Source organism: Anomalospiza imberbis, chromosome 6 (assembly GCF_031753505.1).
Source record: "Anomalospiza imberbis isolate Cuckoo-Finch-1a 21T00152 chromosome 6, ASM3175350v1, whole genome shotgun sequence".
Lineage (NCBI taxonomy): Eukaryota > Metazoa > Chordata > Aves > Passeriformes > Viduidae > Anomalospiza > Anomalospiza imberbis.
In genome coordinates, this window is record NC_089686.1 from 6,401,753 (window position 1) to 6,407,611 (window position 5,859).

General features: G+C 38.9%; 1 long non-coding RNA gene across 1 annotated transcript; it reads left to right on the top strand.

The window, feature by feature from the left end:
* The first annotated feature begins 2,555 nt into the window (after window positions 1-2,555).
* On the top strand, window positions 2,556-5,294 carry LOC137476614 (uncharacterized). Its single transcript, XR_011000458.1, has 3 exons — window positions 2,556-2,943; window positions 3,358-3,504; window positions 5,213-5,294. It is a non-coding gene; the product is annotated as an uncharacterized lncRNA (long non-coding RNA).
* The last annotated feature ends 565 nt before the right edge of the window (window positions 5,295-5,859 follow it).

Sequence of the window (5,859 nt, forward strand, 5' to 3'; positions counted from 1 at the left end):
CTTTTGCTGTGAGCTTTTGCTGTGCTCTGCAGCAGTCCTGGAGCCAGATTACATTAATGTGGGTGAATTTACTCTCCTGGACTCCTGCACTGGGGAGCTGGGTGCCTTCCTTAGCTTTGAAAGCCAGAGCCCAGAGTAAAGACTTCTGGCAGTGCTGCTCTGAGAAGGAAATGTGTAACAGAGAAATGAAAATATTGAGTAGTGGCTGGTGGGTTAATTGCTAAAAGCTCTGTTTAACAGGCTCAGGTGCTTGGGTACAAAAGATCCTTGGCTATTTGTCTGTCCCAAGGGTAAAAGTGTGGGGTCAGTTTAGTTAGAGCTAAGCTTTTTTAGCCATATAAGATTTTGCATCTGGCATTAGTGCACTGGCCCATACAGAAAAAGAACTGATTCTGATCCTGCTTTAAAATTCAGATCAATAAAAAATTAAGCCCCTGCAGTAGTCTTCTGTTTTGTTTTCTTTTTACTTAGCTCTATTGGAAGGACTTAGAGGATTAATTTCTCATATGGCTTCTTTCTATTCAGGTGCAAATGAGCAGAACCAGTGACTGCATATGTTGAGTTCTTTATCATTTGTAGCTGAAGCATCAGAATTTGAAATTTTTCTGGAAGCTGTTTTGGGACAGTTAGAAGCCTTGTGGTTATCATATGAATGGTGGGCAAACTCTATGTCACCCATGTGGTTACAAGTTTAGGCCAGGCCAAATGGCCACAATTTGCTTTATCTTGGGCTCTCTCCAAGCTGTAATGAGAAATATTTTCCGTCCTATCTCCCTGCTTTGATTTCAGAGGGGATTTGTAAATCTGCAGGACTAGAAGGAGAATTACTGACCATTTATTCTGACCTCCTCCTTAATAAAGTTGATAATGTTTCCCAATCAAAATACTTACATTAGCTAAGCGAAACCATTATTTTAAAAAATAAAAGAAAAGAGTCCTTTCTTCAATTAAAAATTACCTGAAATGGCAAATCCAATGATTTAAAACTTGGGAAATGAGTAGTCAGTCCAAAATTTTAATATCCTTGGGATTTAACCAGCGATTTAAAGCTACTTTTTACAAGCCTACTTTCAAGGTTCGATAAAAAAAGCCTCACAACTCCCACCATGAAGTTCTGCTAGACTTACTATCTACTTTCAGTCTTCAAAGCATGTGTGGGTGGTGATTGATGTAGATGTATTGCAGAGTGAATATAATTGTCACAAATGTTAAAGCTCTTCGAAATTTTCTGTTTCTATAGAAAAATGAATCTACTCCTTTTCCTTGCCATGAAATGCTGAAGTTGGTATTCAGTTGTTTATGGAGAATGAGAATCAACACATGTTGTTTTGTTAAGTTTGGGTCTGATTCCCACACTAAATGTGTTGTGGTTTGTCCAGAACTGGAATGATAGTGTTCCTTGTTGAAAACAAATACGGATTCATATATTGTTCATATATGTAAGATGATTTATAGGTGCATTACTCACACATCTTTTTAATTTGTATTTTAAATGTAACATCTAGTGCACATTTAAAATATGTCAGTGCTAATTCACCAGGAGAAATCCTTACCCCATTTTATTCTGTAAGGCTGAAATTTCTTGTCATTATTTTCCCTTACACTAAGTGTTAGTTTTTATTCTCTAAAAGCAGTGGTATATGACACTTCATCTGAGGTGTTGCACCATTTTGTCACCTACTTTTATGGATACTGAGGCTTACAGCCCTGTTTGTGGCAGGCACCCACAGACACCTCCCAGGGACATGGTCTGTGCCCTGATTCCAAACAGAGCAGACAGAACCAGTGCAGAGCGAAGCAGCTTGTCTGGGATCACAGAGGAGATCAAGAAGGGAGCTGGGAACAGGAGACAGTCATCCTGCCATGCCAGGCCAGGCTGTGAGACTTCTTGTGATGTTTAAATCTGAGACTTTCCAAAGAATTGAAGAGGAGCACTCTATTAGGAACAAAACTTTGCTGGCAAAGCAGTAAATCAGGTGGTCTTTGACAGTGGCAGCTAAGCAACAATATTACAATAGTAAATAATTATCAAAGTGAAAAAAAAACCAGTTAAAATTAATATTATTTTAACTGTTTAAATGATGACCTTGCAGTAGTGACTGTGGCAGTTCAGAGTCTGAAGGTATCATTTTCAGAGTTATCTGCAGAGTTATCAGCTGCCAGCTGGTGATTATTTTTCTTGCAAACCATTTTGTGTGCATATATGGAAATATTGTTTGAGAAAATTTGGAGCAGCATTTTACCAGTTTCTCTGTGTATCACATGAAACATGTCAAAACATGAAAATAGCTGCCACCAGAGCACTGCACTCATCCCTCCCTGTTTGGCTTGGGCTTGTGTGGGAAGTTAAGCTACAATAACAACAGGCTCCACCTGTGGTTATCACTGCAGCTCATTTACCTGCAGGGAGACTGATGAACTTGGAAGAGCAGCATCTTTTTGTGCTCTTTGTCTTGACCTGAAAGAGTCTGTACAACAAATTAGTGAATTACCACAGGTTCAAAGAGAGAATTTTACTTACCCTGAAATACACCACTTTTGAGAAAGGTATTTAAATATATATTTTTCTTGAAGCAGTGAATAAATTGAGAGAATCAGTATTTTGCTTTATCAGGTTATAACTGGATAGAAAATGGAGGATTTTGGTAAACTGGGGATTCTAGAATCTGAATGGGAGTTACAAGAGAAACAACTGCATATGAGGCAATCCTGGAGATTGCAGATACTGGGGAAAAGAAGTAGCAAAGGCCATAGACTTTTGGGAACAGACATCACATAACTGTTAGGTTTGACCTTGTATATTAAGCTGTGGAGGTGAAGGCAAGAGCTAGGCTTCTGAATTTAAATAGACCCAATTTCCCCAGAATGAGGGAATTGATGGGCATATATAATTGGGTGATGCTACTGCAGGGTCACAATGGAGGTGGGGAGGTCAGCCTGAAGGTAAGACTGCAGCTGCTAATGGCTCAGCAGAACCTGTTCTTTCTGGAAATAAATATTTAGAGGGGCTGCAATGACTCTGTCTAATAAAGAAATTATGCATGCAAACTATGAAAGAAAGCAAGGCTTATAAAGACTTTGGAATGGTTACATGGAGATTGGTCAGAGACACAAAAGTGACTTAAAAGAGGGATGAAAAGAGAAAATTTTACATACAGTCTATAAAATCAGTTTAATAAAATAATTTTTTTACTCTGGAAAAACTGGTCAGAAGGGGTGGTATGTAGATTAGTTACTGCATATTTAAACACAGATTGAAATGTGTTTGTTACAACCTTATTTGCTAAGGAGTCTTTGAAACAAAGGGACAGAGAAATGCTGATTTTTAATTTTTTTTTTCTCATTTATTTGGAGTAGACTGCAAGGATCCTGGGAAAATGATTGTACATTCACATCATGCCATTATCCAAGTACATGGAAAATGTTTTTATAGGATGCTGAAGATTTTCCACCAAACTACAAGGGCTTTACATCACCTGTCCAACAATCTTCAGCACAAACAAGGTACAGTTAAACTTTGGGGTTGCTCTGAAGCATCTTGTCTCCTTCTCTCTTTTCCTTTGGGTTTTTTTATTTCATTGTGCTTTCTCCTTGATTCTGGTGTTTGCTGCAATGTGGTGTCATTGGGGATGCTTCAGGTTTAGTTTTGACCAACAAGCTTGTGACAATATCTTCTCCAAAGGAGTGTGTGTCCTCCATGAATATTGAAGTGTTTTGCTGTGTTACTGTACCAAACGTTACCTGGGGGTTGTGGAGTGTATTTCAAAAGAACCTTTGATGAGATTTTAGAACCTTAGATGGTTCTGAGTCACCAGAACTTGTGGGTTCTTCATGAAACATTTCATGAGGTTATTTGTGATTTATTCTTGAAAGGACTTCTGAAAGTCCAAGCCCCTCCTCTAATCAAGGATGGGTTACTTCAGGTTGCTCAGGGCCTTGTCAAATACACTTCCAAACATCTCCAAGTATGGAGACTCCAATTTGGGCAGCTGATTTCAGAGTTTCACTAACTTACAGAGAAAAGATGTTTTTCTTTTTTGTTTTTCTTTTTATTTTTTTTAAGAGGAGGAGGAGTTGGATGTGGTTTATGCACCCAGTCTCTAGGTGGAATTACCATCCTGTCCATTTTTTCTTGTCCTATCTTTATGCACCTTTAAGAAATATCTTACAGTAAATCCTGCTAGTAACCAAACAAGATGTTTGCATTTCTGAACATTTTTATAGTGAGGAAATGGAGTCCTCCTTGAGGTCACCTGCAGTTTTAAGTGTGGAAACACCTAGAAATCTGGTCATGACCAGGCAGTTGTGGCAGTAACAACTTCTCCCTGGTTTATCTCTGTTTCACAGTATTTGGTATCACAGTTAAATTGTGTTATACTTCAAGAACTTAGGTTAGAGAAATGCCCCAGAAATGCCAAAACAAAGCAAGGGTAAAATGTGTATGGAAACCTGGCCTTTCAAATGCATTTTTACTTCCCCCAATGGTGGCAGCTGAGATATCAGGATTTTATCCTATTTCAAGTCCCTCTTAGGCTTGTCAAATAATCCAGTATTTTCCAGATTTAAAGCATTTCAATTTTAAATCCATCAAAGTCCTTTTGAGTAAGAGGGTGCCTATGTACAATATCCAGTAGACATTGGTACATAATTTCAGTGTTCTCTTAAGAGTAAGTTATTAATTAGGCTACCATAATATTCATAACTGCATAATTTAGACCTGCTAAGCTCTAAATGGAGAGATGTTTTGTTTCTTAAAATTGCATTCCAGCTTGTAATTAGTGTCTTGAAGCAACTGAAGGATTTTCTGTTTTTCTCACCCTAAAATAAATTTTTCCTTCCAGTCTACTTATTTTTATGTGAAGCTTGATAAAAATGTGGCATTTGCAGGCAGATTCTGGGGAAGACATGGGAAATGAGATATACATTTGGAAAAATCTCAAGAAAGATTGCAGGTGAACAATTATACACAGGGAGATGTTGGAGGGATATTAAGGCAGAGAAATGGCATCTGTGTGGGAAATGGTATATATCTGGATGCATTCACTGTGGAATTGACTGCAAAGATAAGAAATTAAGGCAATCCCTCTGTGCTCCTGATAACAGCCATCATCAGTACCCTCCTTTCTCAAGCTGCTGAAGCAAGAGTGCAAAGCTTTTTTATTCATTTATTTTCACCATCATTTATTTGACCTGTTCTGGTTTTATTCTGAAGAGGAAACAAAGGAGATGGAATTTCAAAGACTCGTCTGTGGTAAGCGAGGGATGAGGCTGGGATAAAAATAAAGAAACCAGGCAAGAGAGTGTCAGGTTTCCCCACTGCTGCCGTGTTTTCCTGTCTGCTCTCCCCTTGCTTTGCACAGCAGCACAAGGGAATGCTGCTATGTTCACTCTGGTTTGTAGTATTCATGTTTGTAGTATTCATGTTCAGCTTCAAGTCTTCAGTGAGGTTCAGCTATTCTTAGTGCTCTATAAGCAGAATCTTGAAACTGAATTTCTTGAGCTTGTTCAGTGTGTTGCAACCGGCTGAAATATCCAAACCTAGTCCACTTCAACTAGATTTATCTTCTTGTTGCTTAAAGCTGTACGAATCACAAGACAAGTGTGCCCAGGCAGGTTTAATGCTTTTTGAACCAGTACAAAACCAGAAGATTTGGAGTCAACACTTTGCTCTTTAGCCCTTTTGCAGCCATCCCAAATCACCTGGCTGACAACAAATTTTGTCCTCAAGTCTGCTGTGGGGGTGACTCCTTCACTAGTGCCTGTGGCAGGAATCTTCCAGCTTGTGTGTTCTGCCTTCAGGAGAAGGGAACCTCCAGGTCTAAGACTGCAGACATCCTCGGGCCTTGAAAGGGACACTAT